The sequence below is a fragment of the Dryobates pubescens genome, chromosome 2, assembly GCF_014839835.1.
Source record: "Dryobates pubescens isolate bDryPub1 chromosome 2, bDryPub1.pri, whole genome shotgun sequence".
Classification (NCBI taxonomy): domain Eukaryota; kingdom Metazoa; phylum Chordata; class Aves; order Piciformes; family Picidae; genus Dryobates; species Dryobates pubescens.
This window is the reverse complement of record NC_071613.1, coordinates 11,143,954-11,162,593: the sequence shown is the minus strand read 5'-3', so window position 1 is coordinate 11,162,593 and position 18,640 is coordinate 11,143,954. Positions and strand designations below refer to the sequence as shown.

The 18,640-nt window shown below is 43.5% G+C and overlaps 1 protein-coding gene across 10 annotated transcripts in view; it reads left to right on the top strand.

Moving 5' to 3' along the window:
- ESRRG (estrogen related receptor gamma) overlaps window positions 1–18,640 on the top strand; it is a 412,676-nt gene that overhangs the window by 17,164 nt on the left and 376,872 nt on the right. For 4 of the 10 annotated variants that reach the window (XM_054170067.1, XM_054170083.1, XM_054170062.1 and 1 more), the window contains exon 1: window positions 4,747–4,846. The exons of 1 other annotated variant lie outside the window; for it this stretch is intronic. The gene's annotated coding sequence lies outside the window, so the exon portion shown is untranslated. Of the gene's footprint in view, window positions 1–4,073; window positions 4,156–4,739; window positions 4,847–18,640 lie in introns of those variants that run through there. 5 more of the 10 variants (XM_054170113.1, XM_054170100.1, XM_054170074.1 and 2 more) reach the window with 5 other exon arrangements.

Genomic DNA, 18,640 nt, shown 5'->3' with positions numbered 1-18,640 from the left:
CCAGCAACTCAACATCTTTCCTAAACTGAGGGGCCCAGAACTGGACACAGGACTCAAGGTGTGGCCTGACCAGTGAAGAGTGCAGGGGCAGAATGACTTCCCTGCTCCTGCTGGCCACACTATTCCTGATACAGGCCAGGATGCCACTGGCCTTCTTGGCCACCTGGGCACACTGCTGGTTCATGTTCAGCCTGCTATCTACCAGCACCCCCAGGTTCCTTTCTGCCTGGCTGCTCTCCAGCCACTCTGTCCCCAGCCTATAGCACTGCTTGGGGTTGCTCTGGCCAAAGTGTAGAACCCTGCACTTAGCCTTATTCTATCTCCCCATTGGCCTCTGCCCACCCATCCACCCTGATAAGGGCACTCTGCAGGGCCCTCCTACCCTCCAATAGATCAACACCCACCCCCAGCTTGGTGTCATCTGCAAACTTACTGATGATGGACTCTCTCCCCTTGTCCAGATCATCAATAAAGATATTGAACAGGATTGGGCCCAGCACTGATCCCTGGGGGACCCTGCTAGTGACTGGCTGCCAACTGAATGTGCCACCATTCACCAACACTCTCTGGGCTTGGCCCTTCAGCCAGTTCTTCACCCATGTCAGAATGAATCTGTCCAAGCCACAAGCTGCCAGCTTCTATCATGTCCTCTGATCATTTTAGTAAGTCTCTCGTAGGCCAGTAGTGTTACAGCACACCTGATCAAGAGCACTGTACCTGCCTGAGTTTCAAGAGGTTCTTCCTAATTTGGATCTCTGAAAGCAAACTATAAATTAGCTCTCTGTTTTTAAGGTGCCTTCTGAAGGCCCTGTTGTTCTGCAAACCCTTCTGTGCAAGTCTGAGAGGCTTCTCACTCAGGAACTAATACTGCCGAATAAGCATGTGTGCCATTGCTTTGAAAGGCATGCAGTCAAACGTCAAACAGATTGTGAGTGTTTAAGAAGAGGGAGAAGAGCTTTGGTGTTTGTTTTCCTCTTGTTTATGAAACTCACTCAAAGTGTTTACGGTTGAGAAACTGCTACTTTGTCCGGTAAAGCAAATGTTGTCCACTCCAAGGCAGTTGAGAAGTACACTGGTTACATTGTTTCCTTTCAGTGGAGTGTGCAAGGCATTGCTATCCTGCAATTGACCATAAATACATAGCTGTTGTGGTGGTTCGGTTTAATGAATTAAATATGCTTCACAAGGGGAAAAAAGTAGGACAAACATTAAGCTAAATTAACCTCATGTTATACAGAAAATCTAAATTTTTGTTGTTTTCACCTCTGGGACTTTGGATTTGTCTACACATCAAATTACTCCAAAACACACACTTAGGTACACTGCAGTAATTATCTCCAGCTAAAACCGTGTGTAGCCAAATCCTATGCCAGCATCAGAATTCACTTTCTTGAATTATCTTAATCCACTTTGAAAATGGCTTAAGTGAAACCAGGGAACAACTTGGTCATTCCAGAATGAATAAGGTATCTGAACACAGTTCTGCTTTACATTCACATCTGACCTTATTCCAGCATAATTTTCCTGAGCTGAGAGGCTCTTAGGATATATCTACATAGCAAATTAATGTGTGATTATAGACGTACCAACCTTTCCTTTACTCTCACTGGCATGAATAACAGCAGTAATGAAAGATGGTAGCAGAGACTTCAGTACAGCCTAATAACTGAAGCATATATGCAGTTGGTTGTGAACAGCCTTTGCTGAAATCCATTTCCTCACACCCTCACTTCAGATACACCTCATGTCCCTTAGGCTAATACTGGGTTTGGGAATGCCTCTCCTCATCTCTGGTGTACATTCAACACCAAAAATTGCATATCCAGCCGAGCTAAACAGAAAACAGGAGACTTTAACTTTGGAGGTTAATCACATTGAAGAAGCAGTATGGCTCACACATTTTTAATATACACACCTCTGACAACCAAATAAAAGTGTCAGCTGTGTGGCTGTGGAAGCCAGATTAAATATGCCGGAGACATGCGCAGCTTGGTTGATTTCACAAGGGCTAAATCTTGCTCCATAGGTGAGATCTTGCTTATTTGACTAATACTTGTTTTGTTGCCTATCTACTCATTTATTTTAATGAAATTAATGCATTTTAATGTTCCTTTAAGTGCATTCCAAAAATAGCAATTTGATTAACTAATTCACTTTTGAAAGTGTAACAATCACAAGTAAAAAATCTCTCTGTTAGCTGAGGTATGGAATAATTACAAGTAGCATCTCAGGTAGCTATGTCATACACTTCATCCTGTCAAAAAAATTCCCCACATCAATCAGAAGAGCATCACTTAAAAATGAATGGCAAAATACTGGCAACAATCAAGCTGTATACAGTGCTTTTCAAGTCTACCAAAAAGCTGCTTCAGTAACGTACTCTGTACTCTGCTGAGACAGTATAGTTAAGACAGGTAAGACTTTAGCCTAAAAGCAGTTCAAAACAATTCCGAAACAGAAACATGAAACAAACTTGTCTTTCTAGCTATGCCAGAAAGCATCTTGAGTAGCTTGGGTTGGAAAAAAAAACCAACCCAACCAAAACAACAGAACAACCAAAACCAAAAACACAAACCAAAGAGCCCAAACAAACAAACCCCAACAAAGACTCCTTACAGCGATGCTTAGACAGTACTATATTCTGAGAAGGACCCTTTGTCCCCAACTCTTTTTCTAGTTGCAACAGAGTATCACACCGTTTAAAATAAGATGCTGATGAGAGCAAAGAGTCCTCGAGGGACACAAAAGGTGCACTAACTTCTCCCTTATAAAAACTGGAATAGCAAAACCTGATTAGTTGCAATATTAAGCAAAGGCAATTTTCCCTTCTATTGTATTTAATTGAGGAAAATGAAAGTGTTAATGCTAATATTTAGACTGAACAGAGTCGGGGCAGAAACTGACTTGGTTTCAGCCCTGCTACATGTATCCCTTCCTGAGTTCCACTGTGTGTGCGCAACATTGTAACTTTTTATTAAAAGCGGTGCAAAGTAGCAACATAGAAGAGGTAAACTTGACTTTGGGTGCTGCTGGGATGCTCTGTGGTCACTGCGAAGGTGTGTGGGATATTAACCCTGTGCACGTAACAGCTGATCTTTAGTTACAGAGGTACTTCAATATGAGCAACCATGGACATTTTGTTAAGCGAGGCCTATTCCTGGAAACACTTTTGCACGTGCGTTGAGTCCAACATGTAAAAAATCCTGACTGTCTGTGTGAATGGACCATTCATGCAGATGTTCAGGATTTTACCTTGATTTACAAAAATCAAGGAAAGAAAATGCATGTGGTTTGCCAGACCTTACCACTACTCCTAACGTTGGTCATAGTGTGCACACTGGTCACGCTGACTTCGGGACTGGCTGCAGGTCTAAATTCGGTCTGTTTTACCGTTAAAAGTCCAGCTTTCAGAAGTAGCTGTTCCGCAGCCCTAGCAGCAGAGCTGGAGAACGATGGTTCAAACACCCGCTATTAAATCCTGCCAGGGTCTGCGGGACTCTTGCGCTCTCCTTGGCAGGGACGCCATTGTGTTTAGCGAATTGCCACACTGCCGCTGCGCTTCCCTCCTGCCTCACGGCCCCCGGGAGCACCCCAAGTTCACCCTGGTGCCACAGCAGTCTGTGCATGGGGGGTGTCCCCCGTCCCCGCCTTCCCCTGCAGAGGCTGGCAGGAGATGGGGGGTGGGCGCGGCGCCGGGCCTGCACGGCAGCGGGGGTGCGGCGGCTGCAACCGCCAGCAGCATTGCTCCTCGCCTGCTTTCCTCTTGCATTTCGGCTGCTGCTTTCTCCTCTCCCCCTCCCCCCCGTTTTTGTGGTGTTTCTTTTTTTTTTTTTTTAATTGATTTTAATTATCTGTGGTGTCCCCCACCCCCCGTGCTGGCCCGCGGAGGCCCAGCAAATGGCCTGCTGGCGTTTGGTGGCGTGTTGCGTGCCTCGGTGTGTGTCCCCGCGTCCCCTGGGCGAGCTGTCCCGTCCGCCGCCGGTAGGCCTGGGCCACCCGCATCCGGGCTGCCGAGGAAGGTGGCCCCCCCATTTTTGGTAGCTGGTGGGGGCTTTCTTTCGTTGGGTTTGGTGGGCTTTTGTTTTGTTTTGATTTTCCAGGTGGGACTTGGCGGTGACCGGCGAGGCTCGCCTGGCACTGAATGTCACCCTGAAGGTAAAATGAAAGACACAATGATGAACGCATGCCTGCTCCCCTCGGCCTCGCCGCCGCTCCCCCGCGCCCGTCGGCAAAGCGGCCGCCACCATCGCGGGGCGGCAGCCCCCGCCGCGCCCCGGATTTCCTGTCCCGGCGTTTTATTAGTTGCTTGGAAAAAAAAAAAAAAAAAAAAAAAAAGGGGGGGGGGGGGGGAAATCTGCATGGAAAAGAAACGTGCACGTACCCGGTAACGAGCCCAGGAAAAACCCGGCCGCTTCCCCCTTCTCCTGCCAAGTTATCATTGAGAAAACAGACAGGCGGCGTGACGTCCCGGGTCAGGCCGAGTGCGGACCGGCGCTACCAAGGCGGCAGGGAGGCCCGGGGACGCAGCCGTGCCCGGGGCCGCGGGTGTCGGGGACGCCACCGCCCACCCGCCGCCGCTCACCGCCCGCCGGGCCGCGACCGCCGTCGCCGCCGCCCCCCGCGCCTCCCGCCCCACTGCCCCGGCGCCGTGCGGCCTGCCGCCCGCTGGCGGCTCCCCCCTCGCCGGCGGAGGTCGCGGGAGCCCAGTTAAAGGAGGCGTGTGTAAAGATTTTGCAATGTCCCTGCATGGTGTTGTAGACTTTCCTAGCAAAGAAACCGGCTTCGGCTTCTTTAAAATCCCCGACGACTCACCTGATTAACCTGCCTGCGATTCTGAGCTGACCAGGTAAAGCGAGCCCCCTCCTCCCCACCCCGCACCTCTGCGAGCTGACATTGCATCGGGGGCATGTTTTTGCTTGGAGACGAGCCGCTGCCAGAAGCGTTCCCCCCCCACCCCCCCATTCCACCTTCAGACCTTGCCAATTGCACTTGCTCAGAGTCATTCCCCCAAAGAAAACCAGCTTCGTGAAAAGCCGCACAACAGCACCGGCCACCCGGGGTTCTGTGGTTCTCGCCTCTCGGACAATTATCTGAAATTATTGGCCCTGGGGGGAGGGGGGAGAATGATTTTTCAATATTTTTTCTTTTTTTCTGCTGACAGATCCTACCACAGTAGGGTTTTGTCCTCCGCCCCCTTGTCCAGGGTCAGGAGTGCCGGGGAAGTGACAAGGCTATAGCCAGAAAGAGTTTGGGGCCGGGGTCCCGGGGTGACTTTGGCGGTTGGGAGCGGGAAAAGGGGACTGGACTCAAAGCCGGTGTCGGGGCGCGTGGGAATGTCGTGACGGCTACCCGTGTAGCGCTGCTCCCCCTCCCTCTGTTTCCCCTCTCCTTCCCCCACCCGCCCCCACCCCGCTCTGCCCTTTCGGTAGCCCCCAAGTGTCCCGGTTGCGGCACGGCCCGGGCAGCGGCGGGGAGAGGCCGGCGGGTGGTGGGGGGCCCGTCCTCGTCCCCGTCCCTCCCCCGCTCTCTCTCCTTCTTGAAACACTTAGGCGAGCGGTTCGCGGGAGCCGAGCAGGCCCGGCGGGAGGCGGGCAGAGGGGCATCGCTGCTGCGGGCCGTTTCCTTATGGCTGTGCCCGGCGGGCTGGAGCGGCGACGGGACGGGCTGTGCCCTGCCCCTGGCCCAGTGGGCAGACCCATGGCCGGCCGGGCGGACGCTGGGGACACACACATAAAGGCAGCGGGGCTGCTCGCACCCAAAATTAGGAGGGGTGAAGGAAAGTGCGGAAAGTCAGCGTGCTGCTTGCTCATTTTGACACCTCACCCTCCCAGCTCCGGGCAAGGTGGGGGTTTGGAGAAGTGGTTGCACATGGGAGTCTGAATGGGACCTGGCTGCTAGGATTTTTATTTGGCGTCCCCCCCCCCCCCCCCCCCTTTTTTGTTATTTTATTTTTTCCTTTTTCCCTGTGAATTAATGCTATGAAGGAGAGAGTGGTCTGGAGGTACGTTTTGAAGGGCTGCAGGGGAAGCACTCGCGAGTACTTGTTCTGGTTAATATGTTTCTCGTGATATCAAAGAGGAGAGGACTGCATTTAGAAGATGACTAAATAATGGGTGAGGCAAGTAAAAATGAGTAGAATATAAAAGAGAGGAGAATGAAGGTGAGTGGTAGTGTGGGAAGGTAGAGACTGAGCAGCTTAGGTTCTTCTCCAGTAATTTCTTCTCCCTCCCCTCCCTCCCCCCATTTTCTTTTCCTACTCTTAAGGAGAATCTATCAGCAAACAAACCAGCAGAAAAACAGATGACACTCATACTTCAACCTATCTTTATTTGTGGCCAGGAAGGAAATCTGAATGCCCTTTGGGTAAAAACACCGGAGTTTCAGGCATTTATTAGCCACCCTGTCTCAAATATAAAGTGTAAAACTTGCCCAATACATTTTGGTGTTAACTTCCCTGATTTATTTCAGACAACAAAGTGTTCTGGTGTAGCATACCTACCCTCACTTTCAGAATGGGAGTAGTTTACGGTATAACCTACATTAGATTATACATAGGTGCGTGGGTCGCATTTCCACTGAAAATAGCCAAAGACTTAGAACGACAAAGCAGCTCATTTGGTTATGATCTTCCTTGTCTTGAGACCATCAAGGTGGCCATGGGTCTGTGTGCTGGGGGTTGCCTGTGGTGCAAGGGATTGCATGCCTGTACAGGAATCTGGCAAGTCTCCTCTTATGAGGACAGTTTAAAATGTGCTGGAGATAGGAAAAGGTAAACATGACATTTCGGTGTCCTCATTATCAAAATAAGGAAAACAAATCAATTGCATTAACTGTGTGTGCAGCATCACAGTTATTCCACAGTATTTTGTCAGAAATTAAAAGGTTACCACTAGAGTACTATATCCCTATCTCAAGCCTGGCACCACTTATTACTGCAGTGGTATTTCAATATTAAGTGATCTTAGAGATATTTCATCTTTCATTTTGAATCCTGAATTTGAATCAGCATTAGGATGTCAGAACTGTGAGATAAGGTATAACAAACTAAGTAGACAGCTGAAGGGCTCCTGGTGAAGGTGTTGCTGAGAAGGATATCTTGGGCTGTTCGCAGTAACCTTGTTTACAGGGACATTTCAATTGCAACATGCATTTTAGTGAGAGGCTGCCTGGACTAATGCCTACGTGTCTGAAACCCATCACGAGTGTCTTTAGCACTCTAAACCTTCTCTCTGTCTTCCTTGGATACTCACAAAAACTTTTCTGGATGGTTAGGATAATTTCCTGATCGGAAAATTAAGATGTTTTCCTAAGAGGAGCACTGCTCTTTGAACCCCTGCACATTAACAACGAAGCATTCATGAGATTTGCTATTTTATTTTATTTTATTTTGTATTTTATTTGTTGGGTTCTCTGATGTGTCAAGATCAGGCAGTTACGCCGGTCTTTTTAACTTCACATATATGTCTTTGACTTACTGTATTTAAGTCCTGGCAGTTTACGACATATTTTGCTGCACGTGAAGTCAGTTCAAGTCAGAATGTGAGAAGATGCATATTGTAACAAGGAACAGTTTTGTAATGATCTGCTGATTATTTTTTTTTCCTAAAGCTGTTCCAGGAAAATCACGTGCATTTAGTGAGTGGGTGCTAAATGCCAGCAGCCACACTGATGAAGGAAAATGCTGTTGAAATACTTTGGAATAATGAATAGGATACGTAATGGTCAACCACAAGATAAAATTTTTACACAGTGTTTTTATGACTCTAAATTGACTGCATTGTAAACCAAGCTTACTACTCTATTAAGTCATCAGAGTTTTCAATTATTTAAGATTTCTAGTCAAGCTATCTAATACACTCTTCATTGTCCATATCAGAAAATTATACAGAAGGTTCTAATTCCTTTTTGTTGGTTTATGAGGGCTTTGTTGTGGATGGGGGTTTAATTTTGACACATCAGGACAAACATTACAAAGAACGCACACGGAAAAATGATATGGAAACAGCCCTAGTCCTATGAAATGGGGATAGTTACAGTGCTGAAATGTACCTAATACTATTTGAGATCCACTCACTAAGAAACCTTGACAGTATCTGCCTTGCAGGTACTGTGCATTTGGAAATACTACATCTCCATTTAAATGCAGATCTTCAGTTTTCTCCAGGGGGCAGTTGGCAAATCTTTCGATTGAACCACTGGTACTAGAAAAACTAACTGAAGATTTACCCATGAACAAGAGACCCTTTCATGTCTGCCTTTTTGAAATAATGATTATAAAATTTCCCAATATTGCAATTTTATATTGGTTTTGAATGCCTTTTCAAAAGTCACAGGAAAGGAATTGTGTCTTTTACTCAAGGTAGGCCGACGTTTGCATGCATGTTTAACAATCTTGAGATAAATAACTGTTCCAAGTAAGTCCTTTGTTTTTAGATGGGTATTGTGTTTGCATGTGAGTTTTGTCAAAGGGACGAAGCAGTCTTGCTTTGATTTTTGACCTAGATTCCTCCTGATTATTCCTATACAGCTAGTACCTGCTTATTTCCCACTGTGAAAATAGGAGAACAACTGTTGATGCTATCTGGCTGGGACTGCTTGGGCAATAGACATGCACGTCCTGTAATCTCCCCTCCTCCTCCAAGGCTTCATTAGTAATGGATAAAATAGCACTGTGGTTCAAAAGGGGTGCAAGCCAACATTTCCTTTCCTGTGAACGTTTGGTCTTTGAGGGTTAGATTCAAAACAAGACACAACTGGCTAGAATGAGTGAATTTATTTCTGTTTCCATATTTGGCACACAAATTTTGTACACTTGGAGGGATGAACAGGGTATGCTTTATTTGGAACAAGTCTCAGATGGAGATTACTTCACATTCACTTGAAACTCAGTGCCAGTAGGTGTCAGTCCTCCTTAGAGGGGCTTGCCCCATCCAGTCCAGTTTTCTATATTGTTTGGCAACTGTCTAGTTTTTGTGTACAACTCAAGGTATTAAAAGTCCAGAATGAGGGCAACAGGAGCTCCCAGTTTGGAGTGCAGGCAGCACAAACTTCCTGGTGCAGGGTTGAAAAAAGAAATCTTGACCTTTTCTGTGCTGGATGCTGGTGTGCTGCAGGCATTACCAGCTACTTCAGTCTCCCCACTGTTGGTAGGGGTGCTGCCCAAGGGTGTTGCCTATGTCCCTATGACAGAGACATGAAATTGTGGAGACATTGTCCATATTGTGCTCACCTGTTAATGGCATATAATCATTCAAGCTCAGTACTCTGGAGGAAACATGTACTTCCTCTGCATGGAATTCAGGCAGATCTGTAAAGTCCGAACTTACATTGCACCGCAGTTAATGGCAGGGCTCCCATTCAGCTTAATTGATATTCCTGTAAACATCTGCAGGTTTCTGTTCTAGTGGAAGCTACATCTGGGTAGACTTCTTAATGTTTTGCATATTGAGGTTGAAAGGAAAGTTGAGTCTGATACATTAGCTTATCAACTGTGTCATTCTCTTGACATCAGTTGGATTACCGCAAGCATATTTGACAAGGAGATTAGGTGCAAGATCTTCACACACACATGCTTTTGTTAGTATGTTGATCAGTGGAGATGTTACTTCTCTGGAAACCTCATTCTAAGTCAAGTCTAGGCAAGCATAGACCTGTGCATGCATGTACAAGTTGAGCAGAGCCTATCCCTTATAATACAATTTTTTCCCCCTTTAATATCTGAGCAAGATCTCTTATTATAACCGAACCATTAGGGGAAAGAAAATGGAACTTTTCTCAAACAGCTTTTCTGTTGGGGAATCTAGTGGCAGTTGCTTTGAAGCATGTGTAATTGATTATCATACATTTATTTTAAAAAAGAGACATAACAAGGAATCTAACATGATGTTTCGGAATATATCTTCTCCCCACAATGTTCTTGAGGGAAATGTAAGGTTGCAGGCATCATTTCATGCCCTGTATGTTTTTGAACATAAATCAAAGAAATTGTTGGAGAGTTATAGATGTTCATAGCAACTGTAGCTATAATAAACACATGCAGTATATATTTTCCAAGCTATTTTGTATGGGTGAAAAGCTGAAGCTGGCATTTTGTACGAACAATTCAACTTAATCACTGAAAATTTATTTCCTAGTTAGGGTGGATTACCAGTGTAGCATGAAGTGGTACACCTTCATTTAAGTTCATCTGGTTAAAATTGGGAGAGAATTTAAATTGGACCTAGACACCTTGAATGAATTACTCCAAATGCCAAATTTATTGTGGTGCCTCCATGGTGATATTTACATCTATGTTATAACTTACCAATATAGGTTTCAAAGTACTCTGGATACTTGAGAGAACAAATAAAAGACAAGAACAATATGAAAACCCAACAGTTTTATTTGCACACATAGCACAAAACACAAGCATAGTAAATACAACAGGAAGGAGAATCCTGAATGATCAGGTAGTACAGAGCTGCTAATAGGAACAACAGCTGGTTTAGGCATACAGATTTCTTGATGATTGTGTTAGTTTTGGTTTAAAGCCTTAGGAGATTAAAAAGAAGTTACTTTTATGGAGGAATTTCAATGAAGAGAGCATAGCCACTCAGTGTGTGAAGGTGAGAAGAGTGTTACATACGTTAATATGGATTCAAATGTATTAAAATGTTTAAAAGAAAAGCCAGTAGTCACAGTGAATGTGTATATGGGTGGACTGGGGATAGGACACATTCAGGATCTGTGTAGAATAGAGGCAGATCTCGATGAACAGAGTTTCAGACTTAATATTTAAGCAAAATCCTAAGTGTCTAAACAAAACAGGTAGTATGTGTTTCTTGGAGTGTGACCTTTGAGGAGCTTTCAGGTGTAGCTCTCACTACTCTCTGTACTCCTGTTGGGTTCAGAGATTGATAATTAAAACTGATAATGCTTATGGAATATTTTGAGACTAGCTAAAAGGTTTGACTTTTAAGAGTGTCACTGTGCTTCTGATGGATTTCTGTTTTATTGTGGTTACTTTCCTCCATTATTACAAGAGCCAGGAATTTATTTTTAAAAGAGAAAGCTGGTCTTTTATTACTCAACTCCTGGAAACAGAGTTTTAAAATATGCAACAAATACCCTGAGACTGATGCTAAAGCTGAGACTTTGCTTTCTTTTACTTGTTCATAGTATTAGCACTGAATGACTTCCTCTTGATGATGTCTTTGAATTTTAAGACTTGCCTGAATTAAACAAGAAGCTTTCTAAATAGTTACAACTGGTGGATGTCAGGAAGGCAGAGCATGGCCCATCTCAGCCACCTACTACTAATTTAGACTTCAGAAGAGCAGGTAAGAGGATAGTTTTCTAGGAGCCACCCTTTCCACTAGGCATAGGTGGAGGAGGGATGGAGACATATAGCTTCTGATATAAAGTAAGATCAAGATTGGCTTGACCTTCTTCATTTCTCACCCAGTTCTTCATCCTCTCCAAGTGTTTTTTTGCAGTTTCTTCTTTGTAGCCAGGCTACTTTACCCTGTCTTCTAAAGGCTGGAAAATGGACTTGGAATTGTTAGTATGCTCCCTGCCAGATACAATTGTGTGAAACTAAAATTCAATTAGGAAAACAGAAAGGAGGTAAAAGGGAATATGTGTCACATGTTAAGGTGGACTGGGAAGACTGGGAGGTGAAAGATTTGGCAATTCACATCTATCCCACGATCAAGATCTGTGTATACTTTCACAAAAGAAGGGAGGTGAAGGAGATATGTCCCTGGATTCATACTGTCCCTGTGATGGATGGACATGATTATAGGGGAGAGGTAAGGAGAAGAGGAGTCTACCTCCAGCTTTGACAAGTGCCAGTTTGACTTTGTGAGGTAGGGCTGTTGAATACAATCAGATTACTGCTCATGTGCTATGTTCTGAAGTAAGCCTTTCTACACAGATGCTAGGGTATTTAGAGGCTCCCGAGGAGGAAGCTTCATTCACTGAAATTCCTGCTTCCACAGGGATTTGTTTTTCACTTGTCTTAAATTAATGTCTTGAGTTCTATCAGACAAAAAGAGCTTTCTTTACTTTGCACTGAATTCTGAACAGAAAAAACCCCCATCATCTGCCATATTTCAGTCAAAGGAGACCAGGTGGGCAAGGGTTCAGAGGGAGGTATGTGGAGTCTGAGCAGCAGGCTGGGCACTGGAGCACAGAGAGCAGGCGGTCCAAGGTCACAGCCCTTTCTGTGGCACAGCTGGGAGCTGGATGCACAACCTCAGGTTTTAGTCCTTTACCCTTCTCCGACATGCAATCCCAGTCTTGCATCTTGGGCAACGGAGGCACAGAAACTGCTTTTGCAACACACATGAAATGTGATGGTGTCAGTTCAGGCCCGGAAAGGTGAGGTGAAGTGTTGGAGGTGACGCAGCCAGTCAATGACTCCAGTGTCATAGCCAGGATTTCAATTCCCTCCCTTGTACTGTCTCTCTAGGGATGAGAGCAATATTAATCCTGTTGGTGCCACCACATGCTTTCATTTCTCTAATGTGATGTTGTCCAGGGGTGGACAGGATCCTTCTCCCAGAGGAGAAAGGCAAATTTGGTCAAATATGGGTGGAAGTGCATGTTGAATCAGTATGGTTACCCTGCTGTAAACAGTGCCTACCGTCTACAAAAAACATTTTTAATGTTTTACTAACCAGATTTTGCTGCTTCTTACTGCTTTTAATTGAAAGGAGATGAGGACTTGAACTATGAATATCTCTGAACCACACACCCTTATGTTTGTGCTTATGAGGGGGAGCGTGTGTGCGTGTGCAACGTGCGTACGCGCACTCAGATGTTGTGTATGCACCGGACCTCAATTATTTTGCTGTTTGAATCATAGAGCATACTGTCTTGATGTACTGTCAGTTTTGGTTTCTGCCCTTTGAAATAAAGTTCAAAATATTAAAGAAATAACACGCAATATACTAGTAGCTAGAATAGTCATAGTGCCTGAGGGGAGAAGAGGGTGGTGAATAATCTATCCTGCAAATGCCTGGGAAAAAACCTTTAACTCCTCCTGACCAAACTCTGCAGTGGTGCACTTTTATAAGGGACTCTTCCAGATTTTGTTTCTGAAATTTGCTGGTTATCCTGTAGAGAGAGGTAGGTCCTGTTTGGAAAGCAGGGTGCAAGTTCTGCAGTCATGCTCTGACCATGTGCCAGACAAATGTATGCCCCATACATTTACAGTTACTTGTTGGAGAATCACCCTGGGCTAAATGGTGAAACAACTAAATCCAAATTAATTATTGATAATTCTTAAACATCAAATGTGAGATTGTGTTCAGAGTATTGCTTCCCTGTTTAAGACTTGAAATAGCACTAGCAGAAGGATTATTTTTAAATGTTGCTTTTCTGGTCTTATTAGTTTACTTAGACAGCAGTAAGAACTGCAGAAGCTGATGCAGGTTCTGCCCATCCCTGGCTGGTTCTGGAGGGCTGAGGGAGGATCTAAGGGAGCACTAACAGATACTTGGAGTCACACCAGGACTTTTGTCAGAATACCAAACTTTGACAAATTTGGGATGTTGTGCTCCACGGTTTTAGTCCAACAATGCCCATGATAAAAGGCTCTAGATAAGATATTAAATGAAAGAACCAGCCCTCTTCCTGCCCTCACTTCCAAAATCTTGATTTATATCAGAAAAAATAACCCCAAACAACCAAAAACCACACTGAGAAGCATGGGAATGATGCAAGGCAGGCTTGGGATGAATTTAGGATACATGGGATGCCTATCACACTTAATTTAGCAATTCTAAGGCAGAAAATGCTGTTGAGCACACCTAGCAGCTTCTCATCTGCAAATGCCACCATCAAGACAAAGCAAAATATATTGTGGCGAATTCTGCAGTCCACAGTCGTGACACAGTCAAAACCTCCTATTACAGTGAGAGAGACTTCTGCTTGTGTCACAGCTGCCTAGGATGCAGGATTTCAGAGTGGTGTTAATAAAAATAATACAGTAAAATACACAGTTTCAAAAGTCCTGCAGGACATGCTGCAAAACCCCGGTGATTCAAACTGGGTGAAGTTGTCAAAGGTTACTTTGCTCTCCAGAGCCTGGCAGTAGCTCCACTGAAATGTGATGCCATTGGTTTTCAGCAAAGGTTTCTTTCTGCAGGGCTGCAAACAGAGATCAGCTGCTACTGTGTATACACAACTAGGGAGCAAATCAAGCAGCACATTTAAGCAGCCTTTTTAACCCTGAGACTTTCCAAGATTTCTTCTTCACGCAGGAAGTTTCCTTTATATTGTCAGCTGTAGCACTTTGCTCATGTAATGAGATCAGAGCTAGGATCACTGCTGCACAGTAGAAAGACTTCCTTAAGACATTTGTCCTTGAAACTGCACCAAACTCTTGGAAGAGCCCAGAACCTGTAAGTATGTCTGATATAGGCAACAATAGCACGGTGCAAAGCTGCGATCAACCATTATACAATATCTGATTAGCAGGGCAGGAGGGATTTTTATTTTTTTGGATGTTCTTTTACATTCATTTTCAGTTTGTTCTAAGGAAACAAATCAATTCGGGCTTCTGATACAGTGACTTTGCAGTGGATGAGCTAGTAATAATATGTTTGATTAACTATTTGTTGCTCTCACGTAGCTTATGGGACAATTATTGCAAGCATCAAACCATAGAGAACTTTTCTTACGTTTTTAGGCATTTTAAAGGATTTGGGAGGGGGGTCCATCTTGCAAATAAGTTTTTGCTTTGCCTTTTGCTTTTGGTAACCCCACCCTACGCCAAACTATAAATAACAGAACAAATGGAATTAGTGCATTTTGTTTTTAGGTAGCAATAAAATATATTTGTTTGCGGGCTTAATTTAGTCGTTAACAATGCTGCACTGTGTGGGGTATTTTTTGTCTTAATTGAATTCTACTCCAGGCTGTCTGTTTTGTGTTTTACTATCTTGTCTGTGTCTGTTTAAGTTACTTTGCTGGGTCTGCAGTCTGGTTAAACCTGTATTTAAGCACTATTTATATTCTAAGCACATTTCTGGTAAAATAAGTGTTTGAGATGATTTTTTTTTTTTTAAAGAGTATAATTTTATTAGCAGTGAGCATCAGAGAAGGCACAGCATGGATGAATGTCAGACTAGATCACATAACCTAAGTCTTCCGTGCACCAAGTCTGATCCAAACATGTCCAGTTTTGCAACTGCAACTAATATAAGCTTTGAGCTCCCTTTCCATAAATTTTTCATACACAACAATACTTCTGTTTATCATATTAATTTTTCCCAGGTTAGCCTGATTGATAGCTGGATTGTGGCTTCTTAAGAGCTTACTCCATGAAACCCCACCAAAGAGCTGCATTCCATTTAACCAGTGAATGTAAAAACTGGTAACCATGGATTCAGCCACCACTAACTGTCGAGAGCAATGACTTGTTGTAAACAATACAAATGAGCCAGGATAGCAGAAGCAACCAGACATGAAATGATTTTAATAGAAATTACGGTAAAGGTCATGTGATACTGTATCGGCTTGTATTCAGCGTTAAAGGGAAAGTATTTCAGTTTTTCAGATTTGATTTAAAGTGCACATCTCCACTGGCTTCATGTTTGTGTAAGACCCCCAGAGGGGAAAATGAAGCGGTTCTTTGGAAATGCCTTTGCTTAATTGCATGTTGTGACTTAGGCCCTGATCCTGAAAATGTAGGAATAGCTCTAATCAGTGGGATTATTCATGTACTTAAAATATAGTATTTGGAAGTGTTTGTGGGATCAAGGCCCTTCTAGGTAAGTTAGTAAGGGGGGGGGTGGTAAATTATATTCTTAGGAAATAATAACCTGTCACTAAAGATAAATCACGGAAATGCAAGTTTTAGTACTACTGTGTGGTTTGGCTGGAGATTTTTGTTTGCTTGTTTTGATAACATGAAAACAAGTTCTATTTATCCCTTCATTTTAAATGTTATGACTTTCATTTCTCATCCACCGTTCCACAAATCCTCTTCCAATTTATAGCCTCTCTTTTGGAGAACTGGTAAACCATAGTGTCAGCTATTATAATACAGCATGATGATAGGCACATGCAGATCGCATGAGCAGTTGTGTGTCCTATCTCAGGAATTTCCATCCCTACAAAATCTTTGCTGACTCCCAGCTGTCACATGGCTGTCACTCACAAATTCTAACCATAACCAAATCCTCCTCCCTGGGCATGCGCTTACCAAACCTCTCTACATATGTAGATGGAGACACAGGCACAAATGTCCCTGCTTCAGCACTTTCTTTGCAGAAATGGGTCGCTCTCCCAAGCCTGCTGCATTCCACTAATGTTTCTCCCTTAATTTGTTCCTGGGTGCTACTTCCCTGCTGTGTCTGTGCTGTGTAAGGAGGAACCTGGGATGGGAATAGTAGTCAGTGAGAGATAAAAAAAAAAAAAAAAGAAGAAAAAAAAAGCTTTTGGTGTTATTTAATGTAACAGTTCAATTAGTGTGAATCAAAATGCACAACTTTCCTGGCCCCCTAAACCTGTCAGAAAAATTTAACCCTTACTGTTCTGTAGACAACACTGTCTACATTACAGTATGCTGACTTGCTGTTTTGGGTATTTACTTCTCTTAATATTTTTATTATCTGGAAATCTTTGTGACAGTTTTTTTTTTTGGGGGGGTGGGGGGGGTGGGGGGGAGAGAACTGAACTTCTCTCATTACCACAGTCTTAAATTCTAAGAGTTCTAGACCAGAATTTTGGTGATTTCTGTATTTGTAGATTATTGCTGTATTTTATAGATGTCACGTACATCTGTGTGATTTTGTTAGTAATTATGATTTATATATTGTTCATCCAGAAGTATTTCAAACAATTTCTCATCAGTCTGTTACAGCTGACCAGTCTCTCAAGTACAGGTTGCAGCTAAAACATCTAGGTAGATACAGGACAAATTCTGCTTTCCCTGTTCTTCTGAGCTGCCTTGCCCGATGGAGGGTGGGGGGGGGTGAGTTGGGAAGGTAAGATTCAGGTTTTACATAGTTTAACAGCAAGACGGACTGACTTCCACTAAGAATAAATACTTTGGAGAAGTAAAAGGAAACCACTTAAACAGGAATATTTGGAAAAGGAAAAAAGGAGCCAAATTGCAAAATATTTTCTGTTGCTTGTCTGTGTCAGTATTAAGAGTGTATTGGGGTGCTTCTGTAAATCAGACCTGTAAATATATTAACAGTTTACTAAAAAGGAGGAGGTAGCCAGACAGAGGAGATACCACCTCGACTTTGTGTACATATCCTGGAATAAATCCAGAACTGCAAATAAAATGCAGGTGAAACCACAATGAGACTCAAGATGAACATCCAAGTAAATTGGGGAACCCACACTGACCTCCTTACCATGAGCTCTTTACAAAGCATTACTAACTCCTACACCCCTTGAAAACCAGGTGGGGGACATTTGGAGAGTTGTGCCTGGGCAAGGAAACCCAAGTTTCAATCTGGAGAGAGCCTGCAGTGTTAATGAAGGAAGGAGTGTGCTGTGGTCTCATGGATTTCACTGGCATGGGGCAATAGTCAGTTTTCCTTTCCTCAAAGTACAATCTGTGACATACACACTTACCTACTCTTGTATATTTTGTCTCAAATACTGATTTTATGACACCAAGCATACAGGAATTAGTGGATGAGCTGTCAGAACTTTTTGCCTCTATGCAGACAGGATGAACTGGGAGGCAAGCACTTTTGTTTCCCTCCTAGTTTATGAAGTTCAGGTGCTGGCTGATGGGCAGGTGCAGCTGATTTAGGTAAATTCCCATTTGAAGGAGAGCTCTGGGAGGGTGGAGATCTTGGTGTTTTACCCGTAGAGAAATTTCAGTCGGGCAAACAAAGCAGTCTATATTTGGGGTGCAGCAATAATATTTGCCATTAAGACAATTAGTAAAAATTAATGATATCTCCCTTGGAAACACAATAGTATAGGATAATAACAAAAAGCTGTACTTAGTTATTGTGGTTCTAACCTACTAGTTTTATGCAAAGACCTTTTTTGGTCTATTACATATGTTTTGTATATGAAGATGTTGTATCAGCAGTCCTGTCAACTAAATTCAACTGATGTAAGCACAGGCACTTTAAAAAAACAAACAACAAAAATAAAACCATAGCAATCTTGATATGGAGGTACCAGGGACTACAGGGTAAACTGATACCCATATCTACTCACACTTTGCTTCATGGATGAGACAGTCAACAGCACTGCAGGTAAGTGAAAAAATAAATTGGTGGCTTTTGTCAGGTGGACTCTTGGGTGTCAGAAACTGGTCTGAAACTACTTAATTTCATGGAGCATGGCAAACTAGTTGGTCACTGAATCACAGGATATTGTTCTTTGAATTATTAACTCTATGTAAGCATTACAGTGTTTTACAAATTTCTGCTCCTTTCTAGTTTTACCTCTTAGTGAAGGGTTTTTTTGAGTACTTCTACAGTAATTTTGTCTTTTGAATATTTCAAAATGTATTTCTTCCCATGGGCTATTGAAGACCTGTGATTTATGGGTTATAATGTTCTCCAGGTCAGCAAAACTGTCATGTGGTCTGCAGACAGGACTGTGATCTGTATCAGCTGGATTAACTTTCCATTAACTTTCTCTGACTGGAACGCGTCTTTGATTATTCTGCATT